The sequence below is a fragment of the Podarcis tiliguerta genome, assembly GCF_965153285.1.
Source record: "Podarcis tiliguerta genome assembly, chromosome: 9".
NCBI lineage: Eukaryota > Metazoa > Chordata > Lepidosauria > Squamata > Lacertidae > Podarcis > Podarcis tiliguerta.
In genome coordinates this window covers 40210361-40231599 of record NC_139542.1, presented here as the reverse complement: position 1 = coordinate 40231599, position 21239 = coordinate 40210361, and the positions used below count along the sequence as shown (strand labels likewise).

At 40.5% G+C, this 21239-nt stretch overlaps 1 long non-coding RNA gene across 1 annotated transcript; it reads right to left on the bottom strand.

Annotated features, from left to right (window-relative positions):
- Positions 1–4101: 4101 nt before the first annotated feature.
- Positions 4102–21038, bottom strand: LOC310685463. Its single transcript, XR_014515295.1, has 4 exons — positions 20891–21038; positions 14506–14682; positions 12718–12928; positions 4102–9903 (listed from the first exon to the last, which is right to left on the bottom strand). It is a non-coding gene; the product is annotated as an uncharacterized lncRNA (long non-coding RNA).
- Positions 21039–21239: the final 201 nt, after the last annotated feature.

Here is a 21239-nt window from a genome sequence, read left to right as displayed (position 1 = left end):
AGCAATTGTATTCAAACCATGAGAAAATTCTCTGCTGCCCTCTTTAGAAAAACGAGCCAGGACGTGGCTCTGTCTGGTCAATTCCCTTTTGGGACCAGGAACAGTTGTTGCAGGTGGTGTCTCTTTTCATCTGCACAACCCATACTTTAGAAGCCTAGATAAAGATTTTGGCTTTATGCGTCTCTCATCTGTAAGCGTAAAAATTGCACTTGGATGCCTTACCAGCCACACCCCTAAAAGACTCCTGAGGTTTGGGTTTCTGCTGTGTACATCATTCACCATGCAGCTGTTGGGCCATTTCCTTTGAAAACCACACATAAATGTTTAGCAGCTTTGAGGCCTACTTAAAATGTCTTGCTGCAGCCCTGATGAGTCAAAACAGTGGCTAGTTGTTTCGAGCCCTAAGTAATTGGAAATATAGACTATGCCTTTGCCTCAGATATCAAGACACAACAGAGCAGACAGAGCCAAGAAAGAAACAGGCAAACGCCGTGATCCTCACATGGAAGAGAAAGAGAGAACCACATATTTGCCATTTCTGCATTGCTATGACAAGAATAAAACACTGGTAATAGACTGCCTCTAATGTCCCTGGGCCTATTTATGAATTCACAGCAGCTTTTGAGGTTAAAAATGACTCATGCAGATATGGAAATAGAGTAACAGAGAAGTCTGACTTGTATAGGTGAAAGTTGAAAAATGCTGGCTGCCTTCTCTTGATCCTCCCAGTGCTGTAAAACCACATCCTCAAGCATATTTCCATATTACATTTGGAAGCCCCTGCATCCTGCATGGAAGAATGCAGGCTTGGTGTCTCTGCTCTTACAGTGCTGGTTGCCTTTAAGGTGGCACAAGTTCCTTACATCGCCTTCAGCACTAACAGGTAATCAGCTTAGACCAGAGTGGAGAACCTTTTGCAGCCTGAACCACATTCCCTTCTAGGCAGCCACTTCACAATGGCAGGCAGGGCCAGAGGCTAAAGTGAGTGCACCTATGAATGCAAATGTTACATTTGCATAGTAGACTAGTGTGTATAAACACATTGGAGGAGCAAGAGGCACCATCAAAGCTCAAGGACACATTCCAGCCAGGCAAAAACATCCACTGTTCAAAGCAGGGCTTGAGATGCATGTGGCTTGGGGGTAGAGCTAGAAAGAGAGGCCTGGGTGGTCACAGTCTGTGCCTGGAACTGAGATTCCCCACCTGTGACTAAGACATAACCATTTTTCCTGTGCACATTATTCACTTAACTTGGTTTTGAACTGCTGAACATTGTTTTGGTTAAAATATTTTGGGTCGACTAGTGAATTGGACAATGTTTGGCGGCAACCTTTGACTGGGTGTTTGAGAAGACTGTATGGTGACTTTGCACAATCCAAACCACGGTGGCCTAACACTTCCCAGGCTCCATTGAAAGCAGGGAGATTTAGGCAGCGGTCCTAGACCTGCTTTCCTGGGGATAAGGCCTACTGAATTCTATCCAGCATACTTCTCATGATTGCACTGTTCAGTTCTTGCCATTGGAGGACAGTTTCCTTCTTCGTGTTCTTGAACAGCTCTTCTTCATTTCCTTCAGGCTTGTGCTGGAGAAATTTGTAGTCTGTGCTCACTGTTTCCATTGGGGTTGCATAAAATATGACCCTGAAAGTTGTGACTTTCCCTTTGTAGGAGTATTCCTGAGCCCCCGCCCCCTGCCAACCATGAGATAATGCAACATCACAAAATCTGAGTCTTCCATGGTTTTACAAAGCTGCGATAAATGAACATTCCTTGTTGCTAATTGGGGTGAAACAATATACCGTAGTATGCAAAACCTGATCAACCAATTTGAGGCTTGTAGCATAAGGTTTTTTGTCTGCCTAATATATACAGTATAGATCATATAGATCATGTATGGTTTTGCTTCCCACTTTTACAGAAGGCAGCCAGAAAACTGACTGGAAATCTATTTTATGCTGGTATTTCGTTTTCTGTCAAATTCTTTCCAGCTAATAAATGAAATGAAAAATCATTTGGCTTTCTTTCATAGGAAAATCTGGAGACCATAGAAAGCGATATGGTGGAGGTAAGCACCAATGGAAAAACTCTTTTTGTGAGGGGTGTAGCAATTTGAAACACCTTGCAGTTTTCCTGCTACTAAGCTACACAAAATATTAGACTGATTTTCTATCGGGTCTCACCAGGTGTTTGTTTCTGGGAAAGGACCAATAACAGGCAGCTGGAGACCACAACACAGCTGTCTGTCTGCAGTTTCTTATAGTTCTTTCTTTTCTTGCTTTCAAATATTCACACCCTGTTGTATTTTTCCTTTGGCTGCAGTCCCACAAACAAAATAATGTCAGCAGATTTTAATGGGGTTCCATGGAATTGTATGTTGCTACCGACAAAGATAAAAATGGTCAATGCACAGCATTCTTTTTTCTTCCATAGTCTAGCAGAGGTGTCAGCTTTTAACTGTAGGGATAATAGTTCTCCTGTGGAATCCATTGTGCTCTCCAAACAAGCAAGCAATGAAGGATGCTGCAAAGAGTTCAGACAATATCCTTTGCTCTCACCAGCCATAGGACTCAGTTTGCAAAAGAAAGAAAGAAAAAAGAAAGAAAGAAAGAAAGAAAAAAGAAAGAAAGAACTCGATTTAAAACTCACGTTTTTTTGACATGATAATTTTCAATTTCTTCCATATTAAGTCATTCATTGCCTATACTGCCATTCCCACATAAAAAAATATTTATTGAGGGTATTAATTTAATAACAAATGGAAAGTTGAACTACATGAGTCCCATTAAGTTCAATTTTACTATGGTACAAGACTAAAGCCATGAGTAAAAGTATGAATGGCGGGGGGAGCTTGCCTTTTCTCATAGCTATGGATTTCAGCAGCCATCTTATAGGAGATACCATTTCGTTTTCTCAGAATGCCCAAGATGTTTTGTCATTCTGGGATGTTCAAAAACAAAATAAGCTCTGGATGAAAGAATCAATCATGTAATATCATTAGGTCTAATAAGGACACATTTTGGTTAGTCTAAACTACGGTTTATGATCCTAGCTTGTCAATAAACCATAGTTTACCACTCCAGTATCTATGCACAAAACATTACAGCATTGCTGGTGTTAAAACATGCTGCCAGGATCCTTGTTGTGGCCACACCGTAGGATGAATGGTGAAGAGAGTATACAAATCCAATGCTCAGGTTCATGTAAATGATAGCACAGTATGGCATCTGAATTTATTCACCAGGTGGCTAGGTTCTAAAGAGCTGTGTAAGATTTGCATACCCTCTGGGGTTTTTGACTATGAACTGCAGGTGTCCTATATCATCTCATGGCTAGTTTTTTAGAACTCTTTGCCATCAGTCTTAGAGAAAGATTTTAAAGGCGCCTTGTGGGTTGTGCATTTCCCCACTCAGTTTGATTTCAAACCATGGAAGCAAAAAAGGGTTACCTGACATCATTGTGACATCAAGTGATTGAGAGCTGGGTTGCCCCATCCACCTGTCAAATTTGGCTCCTGTCAGCTAGATGAGGAAGGATGGCAAACCTATGACCTTCCAAATGTAGTAGTCCCAGCTAGCATGGATAATGGTCAGGGATGATGGGAGCTGTAGACCAACAACTTCTGGAAGGTACCAGGGTGTGGAAGGATGAGGGAGGCAAATGTAGGCATCACTGCTTCTTCTCAGGTGACACAAGAGGCCAATTGGTTTCTGTCTGACTCTATAAAAAGCCACAGGCTGGCCTGAGTCTTCTTGATTGACAACTGAAGACCAAGCTGCTACCTCTCTGCCTGTATATGCTTTTCTGTTGAGGTCCATAGGATAAGTTTTGCTTACTGAAAACTGGTAAAATATGCAGACTAGTGATTTTTTTGTGTTAAATATTCTTTATTCTTTATTGATTTAAAATACAAAAATATGCAAAATCATTACAACAGAAGTGACGAAAAGTAAAGAAGCAGCCAAAAAAGAAGAAAATAAGAAAGAAAATAAGAAAAAAGAAAGAAAGAAAGAAAGAAAGAAAGAAAGAAAATGTTATGTGCAGAAAAGAACAATATCCTCTATAATAATACTTAAATAAAAATTCTGGATGTAAAACTTCCTATCATTCTCATTATACTGTTTGTACTTTCATTATTTTTTCGCACAGTTTTATATTCTTTTATATCATTTTCATCTAGTGGAAAAAAATTGTTACCTGTTTTCATTTACAAGTATCATTCAAGTTCTGCTAATATGGTAGGATTAGTACAATATAGCCTTAAGTGATCCTTAAATATTCTCCATTCTCCATGTATTTTCTGATTTGAGACTCCTCTAACTTTTCCCATCAGTTTTGCTAGTTGTAAATATTCTATCATAAGTATCTGCCAATCTGTTATCATTGGTAGTATTTCACTTTTCCAATTCCTCACCACACGAATTCTCGCTGCTGTAATTACATACATGAACATTGGTCTTATATATATTTTTTAAATTTCTAATGGTAGTATACCTAAAAGAAAAATCTCTGGGGTTTTTTAAAGGTAAGTTTGAATAATTTCTTAAATTCGTTGTAGATATCATTCCAGTATTCACCAATAACTGCAAAAGTCCACCACATGTGATAGTATGACCCAACATGCTTTTTACATCTCCAACAAGTTGGTGACCTTCCTTTATACATTTTAGCAAGTTTTAAAGGGGTGTGGTGCCACCTGTATAACATCTTCATGGTGTTTTCCCCCAGGTTATAACATCCTGTAAATACAATAGCTACGCTCCACAATCTTTCCCATTGTTCCATATATATGTTGTATCCAAAGACCTGCGCCCATCTTACCATAACTGCTTTAACTTGTTCCTCTTTTACTCCCATTCTAGAAGGTAATCATAAATTCATGAAATATGTTTTCCTTTGTTAAAGATTAAATCTCTTTCAAATTTGGAGGTTTCTTTTGCAATTCCTTCTTTTATGTCTATGGCCAATCTTTGATTTAACCTGGAAATATTGTAACCAATCCGATACGTGACTTTTAATTTCAGAATATTTTTTCAGAGTTGGCTTGTCCTTATTTCTTAAATTAATCAGTACGTAGGCCACTCTCCTTTCATATTTCTTTTTTTACTGCCATAGCTTCTGTAGGTGATGTTCACAGGGGTATCTTTGGTTCGAGTAATCCTTTATATTTAATCCATATCTTGTATAGTGATTTTCTTATCATGTGGCTCAAGAACCCCCTATGGACCTTCACTTTTTCGTATATTAAATAGGTGTGCCATCCGTACCAATTATCATGGCTTCAAGGTCTAATACATCTGTATCTTTTAATGTGATCCATTCTTTTATCCAGACCAATCCTGCAGCCACATGATATAATTCAAGATCCGGCAACGCAAAGCCTCCTCTCTCCTTTTTGTCTATTAGTAACTGGTGCTTGATTCTCAGTTTCTTCCCATTCCACACAAATCTAGCTATATCGTTTCCCCATTCCTTAAAACATTTCATTCCTCCCAGAATTGTTATTGTTTGAAATAAGAAAACCATTTTGGGAAGAATGTTCATTTTCATTACCAAGACTCTTCCCCAAAGGGAGAGGTGGAGTTTAGTCCAAATTTCCATATATATTTTTATGTCTTTCCACGCTTTGGTGTAATTGTCCTCATATAAGTTTATACTTTTATTTGAAATCCAAATCCCTAAATATTTGACCTTATTTTTAATTTCCAGACCTGTTTTTTCTCGCAGTTCTTTTTTCTCCTCCTGTGTTAGATATTTAATCAGTAATTTGGGTTTTTTGATAGTTTATTTTCAGCCCCATTATTTTTCCATATTTTCTAATTGAATCTATAGCAGCTGGTATACTTTGTTTCGGGTCTTGCGTTGTTACAATCAAATCATTGGCAAATGCTCTAGCTTTATAGGATTTCTCCCCAATCTTTATCCCCTTATATTTTCATCCTTTCTGATATTCTGTAGGAGTGGTTGTAGAGCTAGTATGAATAACAGGGGTGACAGAGGGCATCCCTGTCTAGTCCCTTCTGTAATGGATATGTTATCAGTAAGATTGCCCTTTAATAAAAGTCTCGCTATCTGTTGTTTGTATATTGCCTCTATTCCCTTCCTAAATTGTGTTCCCAATTCTATTATTTATAACTGTTTTTTTCATGTAGAACCACAAGACATTATCAAATGCCTTTTCAGCATCGAGTACAGTGGTACCTCTGGTTGTGAACGGGATCCATTCCGGAGGCCCATTCGCAACCTGAAAAGCCCACAACTTGAAGTGCCATATCTGCGATTTGGTGCTTGTGCGCAGGCGCAAAGCACAATTGACGAAACCCAGAAGGAACCCTTTCCGGTACTTCTGGGCCGCGGGACGCAACCTGAAAAAACATAACATGAAGCAAACGTAACATGAGGTATGGCTGTAGTAATAAGGCTGCCTTTTTGTCACTTTTGGCTTCTAAATATTCTAAGTTGTCAGTAATATTTCTAGTATTCCTTGAAATTTGTCTGCCTGGGAGAAACCTGATTTGGATGAATAACTTCTCTGATAGCCTCTTTAAGCTTGCTGCCAAGGGTTGTTCACCTCCTTGCGTCTGGGTATATTCCATTGTCTCACCTCTTTTTGAAGACATGAGCTCCGGAGGTCCCCTTTTTGATGCTGCAGGATAAGTTCGGTTCTGGGTCACCCCCAGAGCCTTTGGGTGGTCACATAGCGTCCGTGTTGCCCCCTAAATCACCCTCCAGCAGCTGCTTTTGCCACAGAGACTCTGCAAGGCATACCCGAAGTGGAAGGCGGAAAAACCGGAAGTCAAATATGCAGACTAGTGATTATATATATTTCAAGTTACTGTCCTGAGAAGTAAATAGAATGCCCATACATCAGCTACATGTTAAGAAGCTGCCTAAAGCTGCTTATAGTTGTGTTAATAGGGATGGGGAACCCATAACCCTAAGCTGGTGCAGTCCCATCAGCCCCATCCAGCATGGCCAGTCATCAGGGAAGATGGGAATTATGGCTTAGCAAGCTCTGGACAGCCACAGGTTTCCTCATCCCTGCCTTATTATTTTTGAAGGAGAATATCATTGGGACCAGTCTGAAATGGGTATTGGAATGGATTTTTTAGATTTCATGTCTTCCGGATGCCCAACTGGTTACCTTCAATCAAATATTGGTAACATTGTTTTGTTTTTTTAAAAAAACCTCAGAGTGCAAGAAAATGGCTTTGTAATAAGAAGCAGCTACCTGAAGTAAAAAAGAAAATGTTTTGGCACATAAGTCACATTTCTGAGTTAAAGGGTTTTGGATTGCATAATACCAGAAGCAACTTTTTCCTTTTATTTATGAAACTGTGCCACTGACTCAAAATCTGAAAGATGAATACGAGTAAACCCTCTAAAGCAAAGAATGTGCGATTTATTTCTATGGGGATAAGCAGCCCAAGGTTTTGTTCCTGTGTTAATGCAGAGATAGCTTTTGCTGAATAAACATCTTCCCTAGTATGTGCAATATCTATGGAAAGTCATTGTTTAAACAAAAATTAATGCAGTTGCAGCATTTTAATAGTTTAAGATTGCAAATCCCTTTTGATATCTTTAAATTAGGTGCCACATGACGTTGCTATCTGGGAATTAAAGAAAGCAAATTAAACTACACTGTAAAGCAGGAAAACATGAAAGAGGAAAAGATTATGGGATGGCGTTTGTCAGTCTGGTTCAACTGCTACCAGTAATAATGATAATATTTACTATTTCTATAGTGCTTCAAAGTGCAGTACATTAATGAGCTCACAGCACAATCTCGTGTACATCTGCTTGAGAGAAAGTGCCATTAAATTCATTGGGGCTGACTTCGGGGTAAGCATACATAGGATCATGCTGCTCATAATGCTTCCAGAATTCCTGTAAGGTTGGCAAGAACTTTGGTCCCATAGTGCAGATTGGGGAGAGATCAATGGCACCAAAGGAAAGCGGTTTGCCCAAGACCACCGAGTGAGCTTATAGCTATTGCAAAGTTTAAAACAGAGACTTTTTGCCAGGCAGCTGTTGAGGCCTCAATGTCCTGGCAAGTCCCACTGCTGAAGGTGGCTGGGTCCAGCAGCTGTCACTTCCCCCACAATGGCCTGGAGCACTGATCTTCAACAGGTAGTTCGAGAGCCATTACTGGGTTAAGGCATGATCCAAGGTGGGTGGCAACAGCATCATTTCCACCATGCAAACATATGCTGGTTTGGATAACAGTGGGTCCCAGGTCTGAAAGGGCTGAAGACTATGGTCCTAGAGGCATCCTAATTTAGAGGCATTGAAATGGTAACAGCAGTTTACAGGTAGTACTATCTAAGCCAGGGCATGCCCAAGAATGTTCAAGGGAGCACACCAGAAATCACTTTTCCAAGAGCACCCGTGCATCTGGAGCCAGCCCCGCCTTGAAGCTCCTAGCAATATAACCCCCTATAACCCCCCTACTTTGTGCCAGCAACCACATCACAAAGCCTTTTAGAAGAAATCCACTGCACTTTAGACCAGTGAGGGGAGAAAAAGCCTTCATGTTCTGGAACTTAATAGGCAGGGTTATTGTATTGTGATGGATATTAGGAATTTAGATGGGCTAGAGGAGATGTGGCAATTGTGGAGGGAGAGCTTTGACATATGAGCTGAAGATTGGGACTATTTAACGAGTCTCCTTTAGCCCACCTCCGTGATTTATTGAAAGAGCTAATCTGAATGCAGAACAGGCGCTGGCTTTTATGAGATGTGTTGACCTTCAGAGTTAGGTGATCAGGCTAACACGGAAAAGTGTACCAGAGCAGCCATATGCAATGGATACACTGTGATACTAAAATATCAAGTTCCTAAGAAGTGCACAGATAGCTTTGATGGAGAAAAAACATGGGTCTTGTCCAGTTTTTTAGACATTTGCCTTTGCGTTCCTCAGCCACCAATTGTGTCCTCTTTCCTTTTGCTTCTTCTCTTCATGGTTATTCAGTACCATGGAAATGTTGCTCACCTAGATAAATTTCAGGGCATCAGCAGTTTGGCAATCTGGCTGGTGACAGATTAGATTCCCGAGAGCTTTGTGGTTTTCGGCTTCCTGATAACCTGAGGGAGATTTCTGTGGGAGCTCTTCCAGGGGCTTATGCAGTTGGCAGCATATCTTTGGTTTGCCGTATAATTTTTCATGCCCGTGCTTTGAGCCTTGCAGCACTTCCTGCTTAATGCCAATTCCTTTCCTCTGATGTGGGTAGACAATTTCACAGCTTCTGTCAAGCTGGTTCCTAGCTCAGGGCAACTCGCCCCATGCTTTGTAAACAAAAGGCTCATTATATCAGCGTATCCTGAAACTCAGCTTGACACTCCCACAACACTCTTGGGGTGAAGCCCTGGCTCCGCTGGAGCTGATAAGAGCTTTAACCACAATTTCAAAGGAATCCATATTTCATCCATAATATTTGATGATGCCGTTATTACATGCTGCAGGTGTGCTGAGAAGGGACCACACCATTGAGATCTGTAGTGCCCCAAGCTAGTCGCTGTGCTGGATCCCCAACAGCTGGCACATTCTGTTCCTAATTCCCAGGGAAGATGATTGCAAACAGATGTTACCCCTATGGCACTCTTACCTAGATGACAACAATCTCCAACTGGATTTTCCTGTGGGATTGTGTTCAATATATTCAATGCTACAAGGACTCATTTGAGTCAAATGAGGATATTGGCAAAGCAGTTTTGTGCTGCATTTTTTTTTAAAAAAAAGTTACCCCAAAGGCAATGATACTGCTATTAAGGAGAATCATGCAAGATCAAAGTGAGTCTTTGGTAACATAAGGACTCTTCTTCATTTCTCCATTGTCAATGGAGCGCAGAAGAACAAATGTTTTTCATCCCAAGGACTGCATTTTCTCATGGACAATCTTCCAGAGGCTGCAGAGGGATAGAGAGGCACAAAATCTTAGTGAATGGAGAAGGGTAGCAGAGGCAAAAACAAGTAGGTCAGTGATTCTTATCGTTGTATAAGGTAAAGGTAAAGGGACCTCTGACCATTAGGTCCAGTCGTTTCAGTCCTCCCCCAAAGAATAAGGTCCATGGTCTATGATAGGCAAGATTGCTGGGAAGGGGCAAAAACCATTCACCACCAATAATGTGAAGTCATTAGAGCCCAGGAGCAAGTTTACTCCCATGTCAGGGCCCTTGTTCAGAATACTCCTTTACATTTCCCCAGATATTTGACTACGAACAGAAAGGACTATATTTTGGAGTGGGCTCACACTTCTGCCTATGACACTTGATAGGCTTGTTAACCCTGGATGGAAGTGGAATTCACAGAATGCTGCAATGGGCAGACAGAACCCCAAGAGAAGAAGAACACTTTGCTGGGGTCCACATAGCAGACAGAACCCTTTTGCTGGTTCCAAAATGGGAACTTTTTCCAATTTCAAGTACGCCTTAAAAAAACACCTTAACTTTCAGTCTTCTTGATACAATCATAAGGCAGGCATGTTATTTGCATGCCACATTCAATATTCTGTGGCATGTTCCTCCCCCCCCCCAAAAAAAAATTGCTAACTTTAACACCGTGTGTAATGACAAAAGCCGTTTCAAACTATTAATTTAGCTTACCTGATATTTTTCTTTTCCTAAGCAAATTTAGACTAGGTAAATTCACCTGCAAAAATGTTTTCCCAAATGTACATTGGTTCCAGAGGGAGGGCAAAAGGAGTTTGAATTTGGGGGGTGGCATAACTTTAAGAAGTGAGATCTCTGCTGAAGGCTGAAAAGCACCCCAGGGTCTGACAGCTGTTAGTTAGCTGTTACAACCCTACTGCTCTTACCTTCCTTTTGCGAGCATATTTTCCATTCCTGGATTAAGCTGTAACTACTTCACATGCCTTTTATTTACACAACACTGCCCCATTTCTACATAATATGGTGGGAGCCACTAAATGCCCTGAACAATGCTCCCAAGAGTCCCTTAACCCACTGGCAGGTCTTACTGTGCCATTTGGTGGTCATTATTCCTTAAAAAAAAATACAAACAACCTTTTAAAAAGAATGATTTTGCAAACAATGGTAATTAGAAGTTTCTTGTGATTTCACTTATCACACATAGCTTGACACTGTAGCATATTATTGCTTAACGATAGGGAATTCTGGTTTTAGTCCTAGCTATCTTGGTATCTCAGGAAACTACATGATGTCATAATATTAAACAGTGAAATCTGAAGAACAATAAAGTCATTTAGATGGATCCCCACTCTGAATAGTAATGGATGATTTTTTGCTTTCTTGGGTACTTTACCTCTCTGGAAAGCAGGGTGAAATCAATTATTTCAGCACTATAAAGACAAGGGTTGTGTCCCAGACCACAATCACAAAGCAGGCACATTTTAATACCCAGAACGACCATCTGGATCATGTTGACTTTCTCTCTCTCTTTTTTACCATGGCAAAAGGGGTAAATGAAACCCAATTCCTGACTGCTGATGTCATGGGGATTCCTTCAGTCAGGCAACAGCTGGAATCCCCAATCCCAGAGCATTTATAATTTTTAGAAAATGTTACAGATGTTTTGTGTAAAGAATCACTCTAATATACATTAACATTACCACGCTCTCTGGGTAAGAAAGAAAAAGAGCAATTAAGAGGCCAACTGGCTGATCCACAACCCAGTTAAGCTGAAGCTCTTAGCTTTAAATTAATTCAGATCGATTGGCTTTAGCAGTATTAAACTGGCCCACATCCAAATACTTCTGCTTGATTGTGTTGGGGATTGGATTGAGTGTGTAATGCAATTGAATGCAATGACTACCGGCTATCAAAGAAAAGTGAAATAGGAAATGTCTCAAGGTAGGCTCTACCTCTGGTTATAGACTCAAATGTCAGGTTGCCAGGTGTCCCCCTAAAAATTATTTTCAGATTTTTATATCATGCTGTTACATGAGAATACAAGTTATTGAGCTTAACAAACACACAGTCTAGGGATAGCTAGAGGCTGTCCCCTATCATTGCCCATTGACTGACATCCAAGATTATCTGTTTCACCTAGCACTAGGCAAGGGGACGACTGAATGGGTGGAGGAACAGCTTATGGAAACAGAAGGGAGGACGTGATAACCAATTGCAAAGCTGAGCTTATATGTGTGTACTGCAGTCTGAAACTTCCAAGCATTTACGTTTTAGATGTTGGGTTTTGGAGATATTAAAAGCAAACTAGATTCCTTTGCCAGATGGATTTTCTAAGCACCATCAGCCTTAACAGAAAATCCTCTGGATTTGAGATGTGTTCAGAAAGAGTTAAACACTGTGATGAAACAACAAAGAGATGAAGAACCTTTTCATGACAACTCATTCAATATCACATTTGATTCAGAGGTTTTTGAACCATCTGTTGTAAACAGCTCATTATACAGAGCTGTGACGAATATATTTAGGATAGAAGAGAAAACACTGATGGTCAATCTCTTTAAAGTGCAAAAATCTCATTCCTGGAAGTGAAAGAACAATGTTTCTTGGGATCATGGAAGATGATTTTGACTTGCTTATACCTACTATACCAAGAGAGTTGAAAATAACTTTTGTCATTCAAAGCCTTTAGTTTAGGAGGTATGTAAATGTGGCCATTAATTGCTGGGCTAAACTTGTTCAGCCATAAATTGAACAATAGAACTACAAATAGAAATAGGACACAGTTTTCTTATTTCCATGTTCCAAAGTGAAGATCATAGTTTCACAACTTACAACATCACACTGAGCCAGTTTAAAGATTGAATCAGAGTAAAATCTGGCTCACAGGTATTTGTAAAAACCAACATCTGGAACTGGAGCTGCTGATATGAGTGCTTGATTCTTCAAAGACTTGCAGTGAATTTTGGTTGCATATGAATAAGCTTGCAGTTCAGTGGCCAAACCTCACTCTTCTGGGCTGCTACAACAGATTTTGTACCTGGGGCTGGGGGTAGAATAAAAAAAAAGCAGTATAAACACATTATCTTAGGGGAAATGCTTCGTTTCCATTCAGTGCTTCATTTCCACTCCCCCTGGTCATGATGCAGATTGGTAGGGTGAAATTTCAATTCAGTTCGCATTTAATGGCGAAGCTGCTTAATTCACAGTAACAAAAACAGTAGTCAAACTGAAACATTTCTCCAGATAGTTCTCCAGGATAGTGGTACAAAACTGCATATAGTGGGGCAAAGCGTGCATAAAAATGTGGAATTATGGGGAACTGCTTTGCAAAAATGTGGCACATTGAGCAAAATTTCATACAAAAATATGCATGTTCAGAACAGTTCACACCAAAAATGCAGATTAATTTTCATGTGGACTTAAAAAAAAAAGAAGCAAACTGATACGGAAATGTGGGAACTAGAAAAATGAGAAACTGAGACTGAAGATTTGCCTGTCACTAGTTGGCCCAGGTTACAAAGTGACTTCTATAGGAAGGGAACTGGAGGTTATTTCCCCTGGCCCTCCAATGAGAAGTGCTTTCTCCAAGATGGTAAGCAAGGTTGGAGAAATGAGAAAAGACACTTGTCCATAGTGTAATTCTTTTAAACATTTGAGATGACCATTCTAGATTTTATTAGAAACTAAACAGAAGCAGACATAAAGCCATAAAAAAGAACCCAGCACATACAGTGTTATCAAGAGGACTTGCTGCCCTACATATTGCACCTTGCCTTTTTATGACAGAATTTGTCTTAAGACATAGATACATGCAACATCTGTGGGGATGCTGAAACATCAGAGCAGATGTAGGTAATTTTGAGGATGTTGAAAGGTCCACCTGTATGGAATGATTTCCCCCAATCCATTTCTGTTCCTTAAAAACAAAACTGAAAAGGTGCCTTTAACACACATTGAAAAGGCCAGTAATTATTTTAGACCTTCATAACAATGTTCAACACCTGGAAGAATTTCGTCTTTTAAGCTTTGTGGAAAATGTTTTCACACTTAGCACAGTTTTTCCTCTCTTAACTCCGCCCCTGCCCCCCAAACTCCAGAGCAGTCTGGGAATCATTAAGGAGCTAATGCTTTCATCAAACCCATAAGCAATGGGGAGATTCTACAGTAAATCAACTTAATTCACAGGAGGTTTCAACAAAGCTCATTTTCACTCATTCAGGGCACAGGGAATAAATCTTGAGTAGCTTTGAAAGGGACCTATGTTTAAGCACAAGGCTTCTGTCTCAGGACTGGATTTAAAACAACAGGAGAGGCCTTGCCAGATCCCCTAAATTCCAGTGACATTTTGGAACTTGACAATACTTCAGCATGCAAGACTTACTCTATGTTAGCTGAACTGTGGGTCAGCAACAACTCTATGAACAGCAAATATAGGCTAGGAGGTTGTGGAAGAGAAAGAGAGAAGCAGTGTAGCATAGTGGTTAGAAAGTTTAATACCTGGTATCATTGCGTGAGCTTGGGCTAGCCACTGTCTCTTAGCCAACCTTTATACAAGGGCAGCCCATCCCTCTTTGCCGCTTGAGATGAAACAGGAGAGTGCTTCCACAAAACCTTACTTACCAGGGTCATATGACAGTGGCTTCTGGTGATATGTTACAGAACTCTTGCTGCCATGCTACCCCAGTGCTGTCCAGCAGGATTCCGCTGCCTGAGGTAGCTGCTTCAGGCCCTGCCTATCTCACATGGTTGTTGCCAGGATATAATAGGCAGGTGAGTCATGTATGGCATCTTGAGCTCCTTGGAGAAAAGGAAGGATAGAAATCTAGTAAATTAATAGAGAAGGAGAATAAGAATACTGGGTGAGTCAGCTTCTACATTAGAAAAACTGGGAGTTCTTGAGCTTCAATTAATTTTGAATGTATCGGGAAACTTTCTTTGATTCTAGCCAAGGATGAGCTAATTTAAACATCTTAATTTCTTAATTATCCTTAGAATTATTTAATGACTTTAAAGGCAATTAACATTATAGTTTGACTTTAATTGTAGATCATTTGGTAATTTGTTCTGTAACCTCCACTTATATTTACAAGATACACGGCATACTTTCTGACTATGTGAAGTGAACCTATTGCTATGTACGCCACATCTGTAACAACTTAGGAAGTGTTTCTTCCCCTTGCATTTATTTGGCTGGTAGAATGCCAGTCTCTTTAAGCTTTTGTACATGGTCTTACTTATGTTTCTTCTTCTTAAATATTAATCTTGCTTCATTAGTTTAAACTTTAAAAATTAAAGAGATGTTTTTAATAGTGGGGTGAAGTTCTAAATTTTTTGAATTCCTCACTGCAGGTTTGTGGCATTCAGTGGCACTGTAAAGTCCGCAATGTGAATTTGGCTGAAACTTCAGTAGTAATTAGGAATGAGAGAGAAATTGGCATGGTCTGCTTTTTCAGAGCAGACTGACCCAGTTTGATGTCCCTGAACATACTTGCAGATTGAAACATAACTATCCGTCAGATTGCACATTTCCTGGATTTTGCACTGGCATTTCGGCCCCCAAAAGTGTGCACAAAATTAACACATTTAGTGTTTTAAAATGTGTACAGAATGCATGTTTTAGGGAAAGGGTGCATGCATACTGTGGATGAGCGGGGGAGAGCAGTACACCTAAAGCCCACATATTGAGCCGAGCAAGCAAAGTGGAGAGCTTAAAATCATTTTTCACACCAAGTAACCCAAGTGAACCCAGGACAAAAAAAGTTTTTAAGCTCTTTGCGTTGCTTAGGGGCAAGGCCATCTCAGCACACTAGCATTGGAAGGTAGGGGTGCTCATGCAAGATCTCATGGGAACGCAGATGGCCCTGAGAGATCTCATGAGAGAACCATCATGCTGGGTGTGTCTTGTCCCTAAGCAAGGCAGAAAGCTTAAATGCTTTTTGTGCTCCCACCTGCCCAGCTCATGGTAGAGAGCTTAGAAGCTCTTTATACATTGGGTAACTCCGAGCAGATCTGGAGCAAAAAGAGGTTTTAAGCTGTTTGCGTTACTTGGATTTGACTTTCACATTTTCAACCAGTCTCCCTTCAACCATGTTGGCATCTGTCTGTCTTGAGAGGCAACAGAGGAGTGTGCCACTGAGGGTAAAGTCAAGCCATTGGAGCTTTACGGTGCTTGCGGGGGCTGTAGAGACAAATACAGGAGAGACATATTTTATTGCAGCTGGGGCAGACAAAGTTTTGCTGCTGTAGATGTACATCCAGTTTTGTAGATGTAGCCATCCAGTTTTGCTGCTGTAGATGTACCATAGTTTCTTCTTTCTGTGCTCCTCCCAACAGTAATTCTCCTCTGGTCATTGCTGTGGATACATGACCCGGCACTGTGGTCATTTGCAAGGAATTCCCACACGACAGAGTTATTGTTGAAATCACACAGGTTAAATGCATGTAAGATGTAATTGTACTGTATGAAATTGTTGTTAATTGGGGCTGGGATTCCATCTGGAAGTGCCCAGAAGTTAACAAAAGATGGAAAACAAACAAATCACTCAACATGATAAGATCATGGGAGATTCATATACAAAGCAAATATTAACTAAAGGAATATAGCCTTTTTGCTAGGTTCTTGCCAGTCAGTAATGAAAAACACTTGTCTACCTGTGTAGGCAAGACCAAAGAAGGCACAATGAATAATCTGGATTGCCTATTTTTAAGGGTTATTTATTTCTACTCAGAACAGAGTATTGAAGGATGATTTATAGCATGTGCTCATTTTGACCCAACAGCAGTTGTTGCTTCAATTTAAACTCTTCTGCAACCATGCTACAACATTCTTACCCAATCGCTAATTCAAACTAGTCCATGGTGCACTGTCTCTTTTAAAGCAATGACCTCTTGCATTGCACAAATGCCAGGAAATTCTGTTTATGGCAGGTCAGAATCTCTGCTTTCGTTTTGTTGTAAAACACACACACACAAAACACCTTTGCACTTTACCAAAATTGACATCTCTGAATTAACTAGATAAGTTACCTTACACAAAAGGATTTTTGTTGACACACAGGGGTACATAGTACTTGCTCTCTCATCCCCTTCCAGCTGTAAGTCTGTCCTCAATTGGCAAAGGCTGTAGCAGCTGCCTTGCTTCATCTAACACTCTGTGGACATTTCATATTCTTTTAAAGCAAGGTCATTTCTTTCTCATCATCTTTGGCTACAACAGTCTGTCTCCTTTTCCCCACCATCTAAGAATCTCACCAGTTCCTTTAGGCAAAACAATTTGAACTTAATAAACTCTTAGCTTCTCTAAGAATACCAGTTTTCAGCTACTAAGGAGTAACTGGTTTACGCAAAAAAAATAAGGATTTTAAAAATAAAGAAATGGACATTCTTAGATTGTCAGACTGTGCTGTCTAACAAGCATGATGAGGCGAGAAAAAAATCTTGGAATTTAGTTTAAGTAGCAGATTGAGCCTTGCATACTCCTAATGTTATTGATGTGAGAGACGGCGATAGCTGTAAAACAGACTTAATTGCCATTCAGCTGCTTATGAATAAAAGATCAACAAACTTTTTTTCTTCTCTCTCCAATTTAGCATCCCAAATTATTGCATTATGGTTGTGTCCAATGCTAGTCCTACTCAGAGTAGACTCACTGAAATTAATACACATAATTTAGTTTCACCCATTAATTTCAACAGGTGTACTCGGAGTAGGTCTGGCATTGGCTATAACCCTATGTCTATAAAAGGGGGGGGGATAATCACAAATGTGTATTAGTTTTCAATTTTTTTCACTTTGAAATATGCATTTAAATAAGATGCTGGTATAATACAGAGCATTTTTGATAGTTGCTCCGAGTTTATGTTATCTGGGAGCTACATCTTTCTCCTGCAGGCCCACCACAGCCCTAGCTTGAACCAATGATAGGCAATAGTGTGACATACCGTATTTCTGTTTAGAAAGTTGCCAGAAGAAAATAAGGGATAGAAATACTTACTGGGAACACATGCACAGGTGTACAGTATTCTTAGAGGTGGAATTATGGATCATTGTCCAATAATGGCAAGTTTGGTTTAGTCATGGAAAACCATTCAGGTGGATCAGAAGTTCTCTTGGATATTTTTTTTTTATTTGAATTAATTGTCTCTTACTGCTTATTGCTTTATTTGCCTGAAAGTTGAAGGTGCTCATCTCCTGTACACCTGTAGTGTACTGCCTCTGCTTCCTGAGTCAGATCTGCCTCACTCAGAGGTGTGGGATTAGACTACAAAAAGGTCTTAAAGAGGTTTCACATTAGGGCTTCCACAGCCATTCTCTAGTACCCTACTGTCTGTGATACAGAACTCTGGTTCTTTTTAACCAGGGCTTCTTTTTCAAGGGGAACTCACAGGAACTCAGTTCTGGCATCTCTCAGGTGGGTGCTATTGCCATTCTAAGAGAGCGAGGGAGGTGTTCATGGTGAGTTCTGGCACATCTTTTTCTAGCAAAATAGCGCTGCTTTTAACCAAATAGAAAACCAACCAGTTCTTCATAGCCTCACCTCTCCCTCCTCATCTGCTCAAACAGAAGCCTGACTCCTGGCCTGTCTTTGACTGTGCCATCTGCCTCTAGCCCCTTACACCCCAGCAGCCTGCCTCTGAGCCTTGCCAAAGCCCTGGCAATGATTCACTGACAGCAAGCATAATCTTTCATTTTAAGTTGTTATGAAGAAAAGGAATCCACACATTGCTCCAGTGCTTACAAGCATTTCACTACGGGTGATGGGAGGTTGTCTGGGCCATAATAGCCAGTGACAGAATATTACCTTCCCTAAACACCCTTTTGCCACATTATCCCCCGATCAACAAACATCCCTTTAACTCAGCAGACGATAATGGCACTCTAAGAGACATTCTGGCCTACCATTTGGGAACTATCATGTTGTTCCTCAATGCCAGTTTCACACATACTGTGAATCCTCTCTTGCAAAATCCAGAATGCCTTTAAAATGAGGACAGACCTAGAGGGAAATTTCTGTACTAAACTAGGAAACGGAAGGCTGTGTGGAAGAAATGAGCAGCAGATGGATGGTCTATTATACATTTCTCATTTGGGGCACTGCATGCAATGGAGTTAATAAGAGAGTTTAATAAAGATAATAGGATGGGTATGCTATTATCTCCTGGAAGAACTTATGTCCTTTTAATTTCCCAGAGTCTCTTCTACCTCTCTTGCGACATGATTGTTTGCTGACACCACAAAGCAACAATCCTATTATCTCAACATCATTGCAATCACTGGCAAATTACCTGCTGCTGTAAAATAACTTTTCGAAAAGTTAATTCCATATATTCAATCCAGCAGTAACCCATACCAGTTCTTTCCGTACAACCCTGCAGAAGTAAAGCTTTTCTGTTCTCTACCCCTACAAGTAAAACCTCTGCTTCATATCCCAGCATCTCCCTTATGTTATCTCAATAAACAGCTTCTAACATTTGGTCAGGGGTAGGCTGACAAGGGGATCTATTGGTAGATTTCTGGATGACTTGCAATAGATCACCAAGCACTTATCTGATCCCCACTTGTTTAGCAACAGCAACAGCCACAAAGCATCTTGCCCTGCATTTTAGGCTGCTGGGGTAGGGGAAAACAAGGAATAGATTTTGGGGTGACAGGATTGGGAGCTTACTTCTGACATTGAAATCACATTTCACATACTTGTCGAAATCACATACTTGTTTTCTCCCACCACACTCCCACCAATCTGACCACCATTTTGTATCTAGTTCCAGTTGATAGAGCTCATTACTGGCTTAAAACATTGCTAGGTCATTCTTTTTCTGAATTTGGATTGAAACTAGTTAGTGGTGGTTGGACATAAAAACAGCACACATTTCCCCCCCCCCCCCCAATTTTATAAGAAACAACAGGACACATACAGGATAGATTTGGCTTGTAGCTTACATCATGTGTACATCTTCTCCCAAACCAGTGGCTGGAGCGCGCTAGAGTTAAGTGGATATTACAAGCCTGAAGTCTGCCCATCCCTGAAAGAAATCATGAATGGTCTTCAGATGTTGTAGTCAACAACTCCCATAATCCCTGACTCATGGTGACATCATGATGGCTCATGGTGATGGAAATTGGATGGCCACAGGTTCCCCACCCGGAATAGGGTAAGCTGAAGCTGGGAGACAGTGACTTTGTCAAGAGAAGAGACTAAAGTCATGTTCAGACAACAATTATGTGTAAAATGGAGAGGTAGGATTGGACCCACTGGTCTCACCTCTTGACCTTTGCACAGTCATAAGTTCTGATGAGCTGTGTTTCCACCAAAAAAGTTTATATTAGCATAGGATCTGTTCACAAAATCCAATCAATATGCAGTCTTGTACTCTTTGCATTGATTCTGTAAGAACATAAGAAGAACTTGCTGGATCAAGCCAACGCCCCATCTATATGATTGTTTTCTGAATGGGGCTCTGGCGAATTCATTACTGAGGTGAAATTTGAATGGAAGAAGTCCTGGTTGGTGCTCTTAACCACTACAGTAACTTCCTATAATTAAATAACAAGATAATCTCTGAGTATTTTCGCAGACAGCTTTCATAATTTGTACAGGCTAACAGATATAGATGTCAAATGATGTTTATCTCTTCCCCTATGGTCATGTGAATTGGCCCCTCCTGAATCCAGGGATAACTATGTAGCTGAGGTCAAAATGTTAGCCCTCGGATGGCACTGGCAGAGGCAGGCCGCAAAAAGCCAGCCATACAAGAGGGCAGAGCTGCATTTCCTCATGAGTAGGAGTGATCCTTCTGGCCTAGTTCTGGCTCTTGATGAGAGTCTACAAAGCACCAGACACACTGCAATCAGAGCACTAACATTAGCTCAGACAGGATGCATGAGTCAAGGATACTGAAGGAAATGGGGAAGATCTGCCACTTCCCAGTTGCTGACCACTATTTGCGAAAAGAAACAAGAACAGTTTAATTTGGATTTAGCAACTGAACCCTCCCCTGTGACTTACTGAAAAAGAAGACGGGCTTAGCTGCAGAAGAGAAGACTTGTGAGATTCCGGTTGTAGCAGAAGCCTCTCCAGAACCATCCTTTTCAAATGACAGGGCCTTTTCCTGCCGCCTTTGATTTTCTGTGTCCACACTGTCAAGAAAAGAGTGTGTGCTAACCACCAAGGCTGCAGTAACAATTATGCTGTCTTCTTTCCTTTATAGCGGGCTCTTGGACTGGATTAACACCCTAGGTCAACACATAAAACCAAAAATAGAACCATTATAACAGGTCCCATTTATCTGGGTTGGCGTAGTGGCTGCATGGAGAAATAAAAAAACAAAGAGAGCTCAGCTGGTTGACCTGGGTCA